Consider the following 16,880-nt stretch of genomic DNA (forward strand, 5'->3'; position numbering starts at 1 on the left):
GTTTTGTAGATGTCATTGTATCCTCTCCTCATTTTTTTCTTTTTTGTTTGTCTGCTTATATTAGCCTGCACTTTCCACCAAGCCTGAAACAGAGAACGTGTCTCAGAGTACTTAGCACAAGGCTGCTATTTCCAGACTTGCTGTCTCTGGACACTTTTGGAGCACTGTCGTGTCATTACCGTGAGCAGATGGGAGTTCTCTTTGCAAGTTCTGTGCCAAGAACGGGGAGTTACTTCATGTTSTCACAGCGACATGGCAAGGGGTCCTGAATGGGGTGAGTTATGCATRGTTGAAAACCTAAACTGATAGGAGCTTTTGTTTCCAGCTTCAATGGTGTAATTCATATATCTCTGTTTTTTTAAGAATGTGTACATTCGCTTGGAATAACAGACAGTTCACAACTTGCCCCACAGCGCAGAGTTCTGTCCTGGAGGAATGAGTAGCGGTGTGAGTTAGCAGAAGGTCAGCTTCTACATCTGCTACAGTCATCCTGAATGACCTTGGACAAGTTGTGTACTGCTGTGCCTTGGTTCAGTAGCTGCTTAAAAGACAGAGGAAGAAAACATCTGCCTCCTTTCCCTTGCTTCTCATACGTCTGGAGAAGCAGCTGTCTTGTGCAGAGATCAGCTGTTGCTTCAGGTAGYGAAGGTCTGACTTCAGCAAGCTCTAAGAACAACTTAACATAAATAATGTTAGTAACGACACTAATCCTCTGTATACTTTGTAGTGTGTCTACACAAGTCAACATCTGCGTGTGTTTAGATAAGCTGCAAGCAGCAGTATTTGGGCTGTGCATCAGTGGCCCTGATCAGTCACTGTGCGGTGTGGTGTCTCCGCTGGTTTGTGTCTGCGCCGGTAGGTGTGGGTGTGAGCGCTGCGCTGCGCGCTGCCATCTCTGGATTTAGCATCTGCTTTCGGCACGCACGTCTCCCTTATTTATGAATGAGTGGGTGAGGGAGGAGAGGGCTGGGCTGTCTCCTTCACAGTTGTACCGTCAGGCGCTGAAACACAATCTCCTCCTCCTTGTCCCCGGCGCTGCTTCCCCACCAGCCTTGCTCGCCGCTGGGAGGAGGGCAGCCTTGGCAGCAGCCTGAGCCGGCGCTGGGACAGCAYAAGTTTTGCGCTGTTCGCACCGCAGGGGAAGCCTCGTTGTACAAACTCCTTGCAGGTGAGTTTCCGTTTTTATCTATTTATTCTTAAAAGCAAACGAAGTTTCTGTCAGTGAGCCAAGCTGTACAAGGTTATACCCCCGGGAAAGGTGGCAGGACTGTGCTTTGGCTAGGTTGTTAAAAGTGAGACAAAGCAAAATGATAAGGCAGTCCAAGGACTCAASCAAAACAACGTGTCCAAAAATTCATGACTTCAAAATAAATTTCCTTTGCCAGGTTCCGTTAGTGGGAAATAATTTGAACAGAAGTTCTTCCAAAAAACTTTCTCCAGGGGTGTTCAGGCACAAGAAGAGTTAGATGTTGACGTCGTATCAATGAAATGGAATTGTTAAAATRAACCTAGAATCATCTATTTCACGTTTGTGAGGACTGAAGCAGGGCAATAGCCAGAAGATAAATTCCCTTGGTCATTTTCAGAGAAGTTAGGAGAAATGTAAAACTAGACACAAACTATTTTGAATGACTAATGTGTGATTCACAGACCAAAAGTTATGCCTAACAGGAAACTGTCACACCGTTGTGTGTAGGTGCTCTGTGTACTGTGATACAAATTTGTCTTTGTATCTCAGAAGGGTATTATCAACATATTTTACAAACAGTAAACCATTTTTCTCACTGTTATTACACCACTTAKGAAACTTGAATGTGAAGGTTTGTTTAGTGAAATGAGATCTATTTTTTCTTCTTTTCTTTCTTTTTTCTTTAATATGATTACAAACATTTGTTCCCTACTGTAGGCTGCTTATGGTGCTAATAAATTTTTCTGGCTCTTTGGCAGTCTTTTTAAAGAAACAAGAAAAGTAAATCACTGAGAGATAAGCTTTATGTGATCTTGAGGAGGGTTGAGAAATAGAGAATTTAGGAGAATATTCAGCCCTGTTCTCTGCTTTTCTGTTCAAAGCACATCTAGATATTAATAAATAAAAATTTATGGAAATTTATCAGCGAGACGAGAAGTGGCTGCACAGAGGCTCACAAGACAGGACAGTGTCATTCTGAGCGTTACGGGACGTTCTGAGCAGTGCGTTAATCAGCTCCCTCCGTGACATTTTCCACATTAGCGGTCTGTATTCACAGGGGCTCCAGGAGGGTGTGACATCTGACCACTTCTTCTTCCCTCTAATCAAGGAGCCAGTAAGTGAATCAAGCCTGTGTTTTTAATGCCCACTTTCACAATCCTTTTCTGATCAAACACATACTTTTACTGCTCTCAACCTCATCTCAACCTTCTTCCCCATCTTATTTTCAGTATTTTTTTGTCCCTTCCTTGCTTACCCCCCACCAATGATACTGCATCTCCACACACAATTATAAACTCTTTCTGTTATATGAGGGAAGAGGCAGAAGGCAGCTTTTTCTAGCTCCTTTTATGTTTAGTGCTATAAAGCTGTAACAAAGATGATAAAATATAAGGTACCTCTACAAAGTTTTAGGAGTCTTTCCACGATCTGGGTGTACACGGTGAGAAATTGTTGGTTTCATAGGATCAGGCCAATGCGTCATTCTGTGATAGTGGGACACACCTCGGAGGTGATAATGTTTACATCACAGCATTGTGATATGAATATCACAGTTTTAAATAAAGAAAAAGGTGACAGTTCCAATATCTCATTTTAAAAAGTCACCTCACTTAGCATCTGCACTGGGTCTTACTTAACTCACTTTGCCACTAGCAGAGAAAAATTGACTGTCTTTGCTCTGGGACTTGAGGAGTCCTAGACAGAGGGAACAGAGACAAAGGAGACAGAGGTGAAAGRGGCAAAACGGGGGGAATGGTTCCCAGCTGGGCTAGACGTACATAATGTCATCACACRTGATAACACGAAATACAGTGAGCCGGGAGGATGACTTTTTCCAAAGGTCRGTCAGATCAGAAACTACTTTACCTTCAGCTGAGCACAGTATCYAAGGCCAAGTATAGGCAAAGGTGTAGGCACCAGTGTGAGATTTGCTCCACTAAGCAGGAGATGTTGTCATCCAGCCATCAAAGTGCTCCGTGTGCTTTGAACCATCTTGAACAGTTCACAGAGGAGAAAGTTCTCTCTTTGCCAGCTTTCCTAGATCTGATCTGAGGGCATTTGCATCAAGTTGGGGCTTCATTGCTGCTGACCATTCTTGTGTGTGTGGTGATAACTGAACAAAAAGTTAGTTTGGACTCATGAGCTCTTAATATTAACAAATAAAACAATATTTGCTAAATATTTTTAAGTGGAGAACCATGGAAATAGGACTCCAGACATGGCAGCCTTGTGAGGCCAATTACCTTACAATTAGCTGGATGTTTCCTCCAAGGGCTTTGTTTTTCCTATAAAGCTTATTTTGAGTGGCTTTTAATGCTTGTTATGAATTATTCTGCCAGATGAAGCATTTGTAGAGCTGCTGTCCTTGACAGCTGATGGCACTTGGTTTTGAAAAGAYACAGAGCAGCTTTAATGTTGAAAAACAACTGGCCAATAATTTTAAGTAACAGTAATCAGCAGCAGCTAAGAATTAACATTGCAGTTTATTCTCTGATGGATGTGTCCACTGTAATTCCTTTTTCTCCACTAGAAACCATGCTCTGACCTCTGTAAACCTCCTGGGTAGCAAAAGCAGAACTTTTTAGCCATCTCGTCTGGAAGCTGTAGCTGATCTATCCTAAAAAGAGACTAAATAATAGGCCTAAAACACTGTGTTAGAGGGAGGCTGAGAAATGGGCTCACATGAAAGTATATGGCATTCTGTGCCTTGCCGAGGAGCCCTCTCAACGGGAATTGTTTCTGTGGCAACAAATTTGTTTCCAGCTGAGTTATCTTGGAGTTTGATCTGGTTGCTTATGCATGGATCTGTCACTATGCCCGAGGCGAGTAGAATTACAAAACTGATCAGGTCTGTACCTGATGGAGAGGTTCAACATGACTCTGTTGCTGTTTCAGCCGCTCTGAGAGAGGTCCTGCTGATGTTCTCCACTCAACAACTGCTATGGACAGCTGTTGCTGCTAAGATCAGCTGAGTGTCTCATTTCTGAAAATTATTTCTTCGTTCTATAAGCTTTCAGACTTCCTTTTTCTCAGACTATTTGCTGTTGGTTGAGAGTAGAGAGGTGTGAAGTTTGAGAGGTTACCGCTAGCTAAGAGATGAAGGGAAGAAAACATCAAAAATKAATGTATTACAAAAGCAAACACAATCCAACTATCTAACTTAAGTCTCTTTAAATGACACCTGAATAAAATGCCAATGATAGACAACATTAGTAGGAAAGAAAGGAAGCATGCTACAGAGATCTCTTTTGGTTTGGATTTTCTTATAACTCAGTGTTTAGTAACAATTAGGATTTGATAATTTTATATCAGGGCAGTAATCTGAAAGCATTCAGTGCTCCCTTTGCCAAAGGCAGAAGGAGAATTTTTACTCTTTGAATAATTATTTAGTATCTATGCACACGTCTAGCTAAAGGATATATCTTTTTAATGCTCTGCCTTTAAGAAGTGATCAGACATACCTTTTARAACAGGCATTATCTTTTAAACTGGAAGATACTTAAACTTAAGATCCTTAACTTATCACATCAGAACATTATTATTTGAAATTTGAACTTGCATCCAAATTTTAGAGATCATCTGACACCTCTATACAGGAGAGAATAAAGTCAAGACCCAGATTTCTAAACAGGTCTAAACTTCAGAATCACAAATTTATTRTAGTATCAGATTTTCTGTCTCAGCTCCAATTACTAAAACAGGTTTGATCTTTTTTTTTTTTTTAAATAAAAGTATTTGATTCTCTCCCTTTTCTCTGAGCAGATGCATGTTGGAAAGTATGAATGATGTGTATAGTAAGATTGTTTCCTTTGCTGAAAGTTCCTTCTCTGATGCTATAAAAGAAGTTTTTTTTCTGTTTCGATCAGGTCATGGTTCCTTAAACAGTTTCTTGACTTTTGAGTTGCACCTCTTTAATCCAGATTAATAATAGCATTAGTCACGGGCAGGCTGATCTTCAGAATTTGTTTAAGAGAAGACTCGAGGAGGGTCAGTCGCTTCTTGAGCATCTGCATGGCTGAGTTTGTGACTCCAAGGAGGACACTGTGATTTGCCTTCCAGGAGCAGAGGTGGTGACTCTGACTTGGGCTGTGTCCTTCAGGCATGTTCTTAGGGATCTCTAGGGGAAAACAGGCCGTTGTGACTCACGTGGATGCCAGTTTCTCCAAAGGTAGGGTAGAGAGGTTCTGGAGAAACATTTAGGTTTTTAGGTAGGGTGCTAAAGCACAGRAGTTCAACAGCATCATGCTGAGAAAGACTTCTTACACCATATGGAAGACCAGACAGAGGTAGAGAGAGGCAGTTTCAAGGTATGACTAAGAAAATGGAGGGAAGAAAGGTTCGTTCATCAGGAGATGAAGACACTCTGGAATATAGGAACACTGGGCTTTGTTTACATCTTAATGAAAGCAAGACACTAGCGCTTGAAATCATGTAAGTACTAGAATTTTTTAAATGAGAATTAAGGGAATTGAGGAAATGAAAATTCAGGAAATGAAAATGTAAGGAAGCCTGCAGATACAGATGCCAGCAATGCTATGTCCACTGGGRACTACATCTTTGGAATCCTCTATCCTCATAAAAAAATAAAATAAAAATTATATACAGGGCTCAAGTTTTCTGTAGTCAGTTAGGAAGGGTGAGCAACAATGAAGGAAAGAGCACTGAGAACAGAATGCTGCTTACTCAGGGAGCACAGAGAAAACCTTTATATCATGCTGCTTCTACAAAAACCATGAGAGAAGTCTGTGAAATAACACTGGAGAAGAAGCCTTAAATGAGAATATTGACTTAGACTGGAAACTTATCTACTGGAAATTTGCTTAATTTCCAAAAGGAAAACTGGGGGGAGGGTGGAGAAAGAGGAAGCTTAATAAAAAGGCAGTTAAAAAAAAGGACAGCTAGAAAAGTTGAATCTCTACAGTCTATATACAGTCTATACAGGGGCTATTTGAAGACATTCTCTCCCTCTTGCATTTGATCTGGGGAAGAAAAAGAGAATGCCATCTGAAGAAGACTCAACAAACTCTGAAAGGAAGCAAGCATTGCTAAAGAGCAGCACAAGGAKGGGTCATACAAGCAAATGGGGACCCTTTGAAAGTTGAGGTTGTGTCCCAGTGATTTGGAATTTGCTGAAATCTGCATTTGTTGTGAAAAAAAACAGAAAGGTGCCTGTTTTTTTCAGCTGTCAAAACCACAATAATGGGCTAGACAGACCTGTGTTCTGACGCTGGGCAGTGGAGCTTGTGTTGTGGTTATACACTGAAAAGCGTACACAAGGCGCTTGCATAGAGATGTCATGTTATCAGCCAAGGCTGAAGGGAGTCAATGCAGATCTTATCCCAGTTTCAGGACGGATCGTGTACTTCAGCAGAAAGAATTGGTARCAATATGATTTAGAACAGACGTATTTGCAACACAGAACAGGGAATCAATATAAGCCAGAAACACAAACRTAGTGCAGAAGCACAGAAGAATTAGTCTAGTTGTYTAAATGGCAGTGCATATGATGTTGAGAGTGGGGTCCTATTCTGTGATAAATTTTGTTTCTACGATTAAATCCAAACAGAAGAATAAGAAAGAAGTCAAAGAAAAAATGGGGGGAGGAAGGGGAAAGTCTCAAAATATTTTAAATAGCTTTTCGCTTTGCTATTTCTTAAAAATTTTACTGTACAAAATGAATCATATACTGAATCATATATGCAGAAAATAGCATTTAAAAGAGATGACTTTGTCAAATGTATCATTATTTGCTGTTATGTAGAACAATGAAAATGTTAACTTTCTTGAACAGGGGATCTGTTCAGTCTCTTTAGACATGGCAGAATTTCAACTGTATTTTAGTTGGACCTAGGAAGTGAGAATTTTTCTCTCATGTAGCCTTTTCTCTTTGTTAAATATTGATTATTGCTGGTCCAAGTTACTCCTTGTCAGCAGCACTGGAAAATCAGTTTCATTTGATGAACTATCAGTAAAAGAAGGGAAACAATTGTATTTATGAATTAGTTGTTGGTTGTTGAAAAAAAGGATTAGATTTACAAATTACTTTCTGTTAATGAAGTAACCCTGTTTGGGGGGCATGTTGTGCTTATATTTGAGTTTACTTATGCGTTGTTCTGTTTGGGGGCAGTCACATTACCAAAGATGCAAGCAGCAAGAGAATTCTCTGCTTCGGTCTCTAGTTTGTYAGTTCTCCAGCAAAAGCTTTCCTGTGTAATCAGCCACTGATGCTGGGGCAGACTGGCAGGAAGAGTCTTAAATCTTAAGCCACTGATTTCCCCTTTCCTCAAAAGCTGCCCTGCAAGCTATCTGCCRTTGCCTGGTGGAGCGCAGTTCTGATGTTTGAGCACACTGCTGTATCAAAAGAGGCAGTAATACAAGGCTTGGAAAAATGAMTCAGAAGTGTGAGGTGATTTTCCCAAGGCTGTAGAAGGTAAAATGAATCAGAACCTATTTAATTCAGGAGGGAGAAGTTCTTACTTCTCCAGTCTAGGCCTTACAGCATAGTTGTTAAATGGGCATCTGTGCACAGATTCAGGATTATAAGCAGTTTTATTATCTGTAGTTGTTTGTTTACCTATGCCTACTTCCTGCACAGCAGACGCAGGATGGTATTTTAGCTTTTATGTTATGGAGGGCTGTGGGGGAGAGCAAAGTTTTAGTAGGGATTATTAGACTGGGAATTATTCTCTGATGGATACAGAAATTAAGATTTCTGCAGACAGTGGTGTGATATAGTTTTTCTCCACTCACTTTCCTGTATGCAAGCAAGTCACCCAGGCAGCATCAGGGAGACATGTCCTACAGGGTTGGAGCTTGGCATGGAAGCTCAGCGGTGAAATTCTGGAGGGTCAAGCTGTCCATGCTGCCATGGTGCTGATAGAGAAAAGGGAATTACATTCACTACTGGGACATGGTCAGCTCACCTGCCTGCTCTTTAAGAAGCAGGAAGGAAGGGGCAGATGAGAGTTGTTCCTAAAGACTATGAGCCAACTGCTTAAGGCAACTGTGATGTGACTAATTCCTATTATGTGATTCATCTCCCTGGTATCAGTTGGACTGCTTGCCTGAAAATACACTTTGTATGAACTTCTTATTACCATACATAGGGATTTTCCAAAATGTACATTCTTTTCAGCACTTCCCTGTGCTCAGCCAGTTGTTTGGCCTTTTCATGCAGTAAAAAAAACCCTGAACCTAGATAAAGAATAAGAAGCAGTTTAAGACATAGGACAAATTGTGCTTATTATCCTGTCTGACTGTCTTTGCCCTTTTGTCAAGTTGTCCTTCGTATATACAGGCCTCATTTAAGAAGTCATAAAAACTTGGAATCAAACTGTGCAGCATCAGAAAAGGGATTTTTAAATTAATTTTTGTGGATGTGAAGTCACATAGAGTTTACTTCCATATAGCTTGCTATGAAAAAAACTTTCAAAATGAAAAGCATTTCACAAAAAAGCATTGGAAAATGGTGATTTATTTAAAAACAAAATTCTATTTTGGAAATGATTTTTTCAGATTTATGCATTTGATTGTCCTGGTATTGCATGTGGCAAAGAAGGATGAGTGATGTTGTGTCACTTGGCAGGCAATAATAGAAAACTGAACAGTAGGGTGCTGAGAGCTCCCCAAACTGCTCTTTGCTTTCTTTGCTTTCAAGTGGCATCAGCTGAACCGTTTTCATGATGTTTTGTTAAACTTTCTTAAAATCTCCTGTGAAGACAACTCTCCACYATTCCAGTGCTCCATTTGCAAGTGAAAAGTTTCGGTGTGGTGTTTAACCCAGTCTCTCTCGATTAGGCATTCACAGCAACTCAGAACAATTTATCACTTCCTTCTTTGCAACAGTCTTTAACAATTTGAAAACTGTTGCTGTGTTTTCCCTCAGTCTGGTCGTCTTTAGACTAAATAACCCTGACTCCTTCAGTGGTCAGCTTTGCTGGACCTCTGACCGTCCTCCTCCGTTTCTTCTGGCCAGTCAGCAGATTAGCAGAGCCTTGCAGTGGTGCACAGGATGGAGAGGTTGTGCCCCTGTCCYGTTTATACCTCCAAGTGTGATATGTGGGTTTACAATTTATACTGTTCGCTCAGGCTCAGTCTGTGACCACTCTAACTCCCCATGCCTTTTCCTACCTTCTACTGTAAAATATAGCATGTTTTATTACTAACTTTATTGTGTCATATATAGTATGTAAAATGTCATATACAGCGGTCTGCACATCAGATGAGAAAGAAGTTGAGTCCTCAGTGTACTAGCTAGAAGAACAAATATTAACCTAGAATGGTGATTGCTTGGTATATTCAGAGCAATTTTTCTCTGAAACAATGACATTTTCCTGGAATGTAAATCTTATTCAGTAAGTCCATCCCACTTGTGACATCTCCCAGTGTAGCCCACAGCATACTGTATTATAATGATAAGTTACTGGTGTGTAGTACATTATTTCTCCCAACAACATTCAGAATTGCTTGGCTGATTTTTTCTAGGTGGCTTCCTGCTTAATTGAAAGATTGTTTGCTTGTTCATTTGAGTTTATGAAGCGAGTTGAATGTAAGCATTTATGTATATGAGCCATACTGGTTCAGGTATTTCTTAAGGAGCTCTGTGATCTGTGGGCCAGGGCACCTGAAAGGTTAAACTACATTAGCGCCTAGCTGCATTGCATCCATCAGCCTATACTGCTTGCATTAGGCAGTACAAGTCAATTTTTTCAGTTCATGATGATCAAGAGAAAGTTTTGTAGTACAACCGAACAGTTCACCACGTACTTGACCCGTCTATAAGCCAGCAAACTAAGCCACTAAAATGTTCTGTACTTGGAAAGCAGGTGGGTTGTGGCAGAGTCTGAGGTAGAGGAGGGTGAGACTAACCACTGGAGGAACAAAGAATAAATACTTACCTTTGCTAATACGTTGCAATATTTTAGTGTGCTCRCTTGGAACTGTAGTAGTTCAGACCATTATCATGGAATGCTATCATCAAATGTTTTTTCACACACATTTGATGTCCAATCCAGTACTCTTCACAAACATTAAGCTCACTATCAAAAAAAAATTCACGATTCAAGGATTTTAACATGAATCTGTTACTCAGATCCACATTATCGATCCTTAATGATACATTTTTGGGCATGAAATCGTAAATTCACCTACCATTGTGGTTCAGGTGCCACCTGAAGTTTCAGTGATGAAATCAATATTTAAGTGAACTAGCTTATTTCAGACTTTGGAGCGATTTGATGGAAAACAGAAATTAAGAATTTGAGACAAATTCCCAGGATATCAAAGTTTAAGTGGAGTGATTAAGCCAATGCTGTGAATAATTGCATGTCTGCTAAGGAATACCGGGCTTTGATGACTAATTCATCTTTTGTTTATGTGGGCTCTAAAGAATGTTGCTGGCTTCCTTCTTTGACAATAGGTTTATAAATGGAGTCATAGAGTAATGACAGAAGTAATGTGATTTATGATTTACGGAACACTTCTATGGTTTCCTCCCACTGAAACAAATACACAGAAGAGTAATGATTATTATACRCAGAGATGGACGTAAGACAGGTCCCTTGCAAGTTAATACACACTGAATGGGTCGCATATTGGCCTAAGTGAAATTTAGAAGGGAGGAGGAGCTGGGTTAGGGGTTTTGATTTTTTTTTTCTTTCATTTTATATAAGATAGTTTCAGAGATTTAAAAAGATACAGTCCAGTTTTTACTGCATGCCTTTAGTAAGATTCTCTTGTAAAGGACATAGGACTTGATTCTTCTAATACGAAAAAGCAGACATAAAAATTGGAAGGCAACTACAGCAGATAACCTCAGAGGTGGCCTTTCTGCTTTATATATATATATATATATATATATATATATATATATATATGTATATAAAAGAACACAAAAACAGCAGAAGCAAAAATAAAGCTCCTTGCAGCCAGCTGCTCTTCAGCAATATTTCTGTGCACTTGCTGTTGCAGTGACTTCTACTTTACACTCTCAGGCACCAAGAACTTTGGTATCTACCTTTAAAAGTGGTCTAAATTTGATCCCGGATTCACTCAGATATTGTTGGTTTAGAAACTGATTCAGTTAAAAATTTATAGTATAGTCAATAGAGAAATTAATGCTATGTCCTGAAAAGATCCTCTGATGGTGCACATAAAATGAGCTACACTAGAAGAAGGTGAGTATGTTTGTCAAATATACTAGGGTTAGGAATTAGAAAGTGCAACCTAATTTTTAACCCACTTGTGCATCCACATCAGGCTACAGTCTTTAATGAATAAAATCATTATTTCCACTGGACTTTTGTCTCTTTATGGGCCACACAAACTCTATCTGAGCTCAACGAATCTCCTGCCATGCTAAGAGTCTTGAGCCAAATTGAAGCAACTTCCTTGGAGAGACTTAACGCAGTAGAGCTGTATTAACTTATTTTTCTTCTACACCTGACATTGCCCTTCTTCTCTAATCTCCCCAAGCAAAGTATCATGCTGCTGCAGCTTTGCTATGCTATGCTATGAGCAAGGAGTCAATGCTGGCTTAAGTGTATTTCCATGGCTTTGCATTGTGCCCTTACAAGTAGCTGGACAGTAARTTGACTTATCCCAATTGCTCAACAAGGATAAAGTACTCTATTCACTAGAATTATTTCCCTGTCTTATAAAGATGCTTTACATTGCCCATAGTGTATTTGTTTATCTATGGCAGCTGTACAAATGACTGTCATAGATAAATGGACTTCTGCAGTGCTTCACAAACTATCCATTTATGTTAAAAAAACTTGTGTTTGTAAAGCAATGTAATTTCAAATGGTAGAGACTGAAGTTGAGATTATGTAGTTCAGTTGCCCAAAACATATGGACTTCTTAAATTTGCCTATACTTCTCTCACAGCACAGCACAAAAAGCTTCTGCAGGCTTCATCAGTCGTGAGCAAAGCGGACACCTCRGTTTGTGTCCCTTAAGTATGGTATCCCACTGTAATTCTTCTCTGTAGTGGCACTGTGAATCTATGTGTGCTCTTACCCATCTTGCTGCATAGTCAAATATTGCCCATTTCATAGTGATCATTTCTTTTTTTTTCTTTACAAGCACAATATTTTGCGTTTTTCCTCAATGAAATGGATCTATTTTTTCTACATCTCCATCCTTTTGTTAAAAACAATTGGGTTAGACAGTCATAATCTTTATTCTGAAAACTGAAACAAAAAAACCCAGCAAGTGTTTGTCATATTCAGCTATAATTTGTGCTCCTGCTTCATATATACTTGCGCTTTCTTTTCCCTTCCTTTTCCTGTGTGTTAATAGAAKCATCTTTTATTGCCTTTTTTGATTCTTTCTTTTTGTAATCCTTTTACATCATAATTTTTCTGATTCAATCCAGAAATTGTGTCATTTCCTCATACTCATCTTTAGTCATGCGCCCTAATTTCCACCTTCTTCTACTTTATTTCTATTAAGGCTTTCTTAAGTGGCTAGGAACAAGGACAGACTTTAGAAAGAGAGGAGGGAGGTACAAAGGAATGATTCTGCCTTCCTTTCCCTCTGCCAGCTGGAGCATGGCCCCTTTGACACTAGGGAGCAGAAATAAGTTGGGGAGATGAAGCAGCCCTTCCTGAGTGYGTGGAGGAGACAAGAGGCAGAAAGAATATCTTATAATAGTAATAAAATGTAATTTGATTAACTTTTGCAGAAGCAATACTCAGTAACTAGCTGCCGTTTACCTGCTCTCAGTTCTTAGGTCATCTAATGCAGCTGTCAGAGCTGCTCTCCCTTGCTCCTGCTCCTCTCTCTCGGGTTTTGGGCCAGCCGGTCTCTGCCCGTTTTATATTGTCCCACGACTCCCAAGAGTCTGCTGCTGAACATATTCTTGCATCTTTACTTGGCCTTCCAGTTTTATGGAACAGAATCAAACCCATCTGACAAATCCTCAAGAGCTGTGCCAAGTGACTCTCTGGTCTGTCTWACATGGCAGGTGCAGGGACAGACTAAATAGCAAGAGATTTACTGTCACATATAGGCATACCACCATGTCACCCTCTCTGTCCTCTGTACACAAAGAAGTCCTTTGGYATAGTCCCTTTTTTTTTGTCTGCTGAAAGCATGTAGGTCTAATTGCAGGCATATCTCTTATGAGGCAAGCTGTAGCAATGTTCACTGAAACTGAAAAAAACTGCTCGGGCTCTACACTGTTACTCAGTCTGAGCTGCAGAGGCTGTTGTAAGTGGCTCTGAGCGATTTCCTGTACCATCAAACAGACATTGCTTAACACATATAAGCTGCTCCGTAGTTCATAGAGTTCTTACAGCTTAACTAGTGCAGGGCGGGAATGATGTTTTTGTCATCAGTTGGTGTACAAAGAAGTTTGGAAAGAAAAGAATCTGTTATTGAGCTGTTCAGTGACTAATGAAAGTTGGCTCATTTAAAACAAGAAAAAGTCAAGTTATTTAAAGCCAAGAGATCCTTGGCTTTATTTTTCATTTGGGAACAAGAAGGATGTTTGGAGTTCATCTGAATATCAAAAGTCTTCTAATTTGTTTCCAAGAGTTGAGCTCAGAGGGGTATCATCTAAATGACGTGAGCAAATGTGTGAGATAGAGAAGAATCCTGCCTGGAAATGTTTGCTGAATGAAGCAGACACTGAAGGTGATACAAAAGGTATTACATAAACTATGCTCTGAAAAATCACACAGCTGCACGGTTTCCATATTAAAGCTGTCTAAATGGAATGCCTGTGTGTTCCCATCCCTAACTGGTTTCAGCTTTATGATTATCTGCACCCCAGATGGTTTTCACAGAGCAAGTTTTTCATTTTTAACTCCTACTGTCCAGGCTAGGTCAGTATGTAACAGGGGAGCTATTCATATTTTCTTTCCCCTATTTTGTATCACCTTTCCTTTCCTTTCAGCTTTTACAGAGAGCTTGCAAGACATCGTGTATCATGTTCTTATTAACAGGGTGGTCTTTAAAGCACCTATCCAAAGAAAAGCTGCCATTGCAGTACTTTGATACCASCCTTGTTTGAAAAAGCATATAGTTTCATGCCCTGAACAGTGTATGAGCTATCCTTAGTACACTTGTTTTGGAGAGAAAGAAAAGGAAAGGTAAACTACATTTATACTGCCCTCATCCGTGTCGCATTTGGCTGAGACTGTTAATAGTCAGCCAAGAGGGGACCAGAGGGCACAGAGGCGTCCCAGAGCCCATACACTGAGGAGGCTGAAACAAGGGAAGAATTTTCCAAGCTAACCACTGCCAATGACCAGAAGAGCAATATAAAACTGCTATTGTGCAAACAAGAATCTGGACCTTTGTTTTTCATCTTTGAAATCTGTTGTAAGACAATGAAAGGATAAGAGCGGTTTTGTTACCAGAGGGCAGAGAGATTCATAAAAGCCAGCCTTCTCTTCCAGCTCGCTGAAACAGCACACTCCAGCACTTCCTCCAGGAGCAGGAAACATTGCTGTAATCATAAGTGTATATTATATTAGAACAATATCATATCAATAAGACTTTTGCTGTGTCCTTTGTATTCTGTGTTCTGGCAAGACTTTTTAAGCTAAACAGATATGATTTTTACAACCAAATTCTCCATGACATAACCATAATTTAATAAAACACTTTGAGGTCATGAAGGAARAGAAGAGTTTTGCAAAAAACAGTGTAATGGTGGAGTACATCTGCTTTTTCTCATACTGTGATCCATGTTCCTGGATGACACTGAACAAAACTTAGAGCTGTTGAACTATGCTAGACATAAAAAGACAGGCTTTTTAGACTATAACTAGGTATGTCAATCAATCTGCACAGACAAACCTTACATGCTGAAGCCACCAGAGTTGTATGCAGAAATTGCATCAAATGAAAATTTAAATACAATTATATTTGCTTTGGAGCTCCAGATTAGAAAAGGCAGGGTAACTAGAGGTTAAYGAACCATTTTCAGGAAAGATTTGGGGCATTTTCTTGCAGTGTGTGAAGCAGATGTCCTGTTGATAGAAATGCTGCGTAATGTTTATCGTATCACTGAGACCAGCATAGTGCATTGGATGGTGTTAAAAGAGAGCTAATGACCTGTAACAGTCCTTTCAGAAATTTGCCTATAACTTCAGTGATTAATTCTTGCTGTATGTTTCTATGCTGCTAACATTATCATTATTATTCCATAGGGAAGGTTACAGCAATCTCCTGGACTGTTGATACCTGTGACTGGGTCCCTTCAGCAGCATTTCTCCTGTTGTACTTGATTTATCTGTAATAACTATTGTGCCATCCACAATGTGGAGATGACTCTGTTTATCCCCTTAAATAACTACATAAGAGCAGCAGAGCAGAGCTTGTACTGTGCTAGACTCAACCTTTCACACAAGTGGATTGGGACAACAAAGGTAGAAGATTTGAGAGACATGAGCTTGTGTTAGCCTGCCATTTTGTGACTGAAGCTATCTGAGATGCCCAAGGTGACCTCCAGCAAAAACAGGACCGATGTTCTTGCTGTTGGTAAGAAAAAGAAGAGAAACAAATGAAAAAGTTCTAATTCTTAAATGTTTTTGTGTGACCCTAAGATTTTGTTGTGATTTTAGTGGGATTATACCACACTGATTGAAGTTAAATATTATATGTCTTTGCAGGATTGGCCAGGCACTTCTCTTCTGTCCTGAAGGAAGTGATCTTTTTAATTTTGACAGGACTAAAGCCCAATACTATCTAAGAAGACATTTATATAAAAATGACTCTATTTTGCAGTAACATTCTCAAATGCTGCACCTCACAGTAATTTTACTRCAGAGTGTTGGCTGTTTTCATAAGTGTTGCCTTGGAAAAATTTGTATGTTCCTATACAGGGCAGAAGAAGATGACAAAAATACAAATTAGGATAGTAAACAGGAAAAAAGCAATAAGGCCTTTTCTTTCCCTGACAATGCTGTCTCCTTTTGATTGATAGTCCATGTTAACTGAAGCTTTAGGAAGTGTGTACAAATTGCTAATCTTCACAAGAGTGTGCATTACAAGTGAGCATTTTGGGGAAGAGATTAAAAGAAAGACAGTCCTTCTGTTTCGCATCATCAGGTAAAATATACATCCTCCCTCCTAAGACTGGGGCTCAGTCTGCCCTGCTGTTTTCCAGTCTTGATCACTTGTGCCAGAGTCACTGAACATACGGGTTTAATAGCTATGAGCTGGCTCGAGGGTGACCTTTCCTAGTTAAACTGACTGCTAACCCACTGGCAGCAGTGACTTTTTAAGTGTCTTGAATAGTAATATTATGTAGTATAGAAAAGGTTTTTATGGGTAGATATTTGGATTACAGATCCTTTAGATGAACACAATTATAATCAAATACAATGTAGATAAACAAAAGAAAAGACACAAAGGTATAGATAATATTAAATAGGTAGTTTAGGGAGTCTATGGCAAATAAGGAATCTGTAACATGATATACTGTAGGATAGATTTTACCAAATTTTTACAGGAGTCCTCCTGACAGAGAAAGCGTACTTTTGGAATTGTGTTTACAACCAACTGTATAAAATAGGCTGCTAAAAATTCCATCTTTAAAATCCTAATGAGTTGAACTGCAAGGTCCATGGTATTTTGTATCTTACAGGAAATTTTAAAAATGGAAATGAAAAACCAGCTGTCTTTGTGCACCCTGCAGCATCCTCTAAAGGAGTCTGTATAGACTATTTTGCCTGAG

The 16,880-nt window shown here is 39.6% G+C and overlaps 1 protein-coding gene across 6 annotated transcripts in view; it reads left to right on the forward strand.

Annotated features, from left to right (window-relative positions):
• The first annotated feature begins 214 nt into the window (after nt 1-214).
• The window catches only part of GPR68 (G protein-coupled receptor 68), a 58,227-nt gene continuing 41,561 nt past the window's right edge, over nt 215-16,880 (forward strand). For 4 of the 6 annotated variants that reach the window (XR_014897375.1, XR_014897374.1, XR_014897379.1 and 1 more), the window contains exons 1-2: nt 1,078-1,168; nt 15,352-15,682. The gene's annotated coding sequence lies outside the window, so the exon portion shown is untranslated. Of the gene's footprint in view, nt 275-1,077; nt 1,169-15,351; nt 15,683-16,880 lie in introns of those variants that run through there. The other 2 variants (XR_014897378.1, XR_014897376.1) reach the window with 2 other exon arrangements.

Source organism: Rhea americana, unplaced genomic scaffold, assembly GCF_003343005.1.
Source record: "Rhea americana isolate MKP2758 unplaced genomic scaffold, rheAme1 scaffold_5, whole genome shotgun sequence".
Taxonomy (NCBI): domain Eukaryota; kingdom Metazoa; phylum Chordata; class Aves; order Rheiformes; family Rheidae; genus Rhea; species Rhea americana.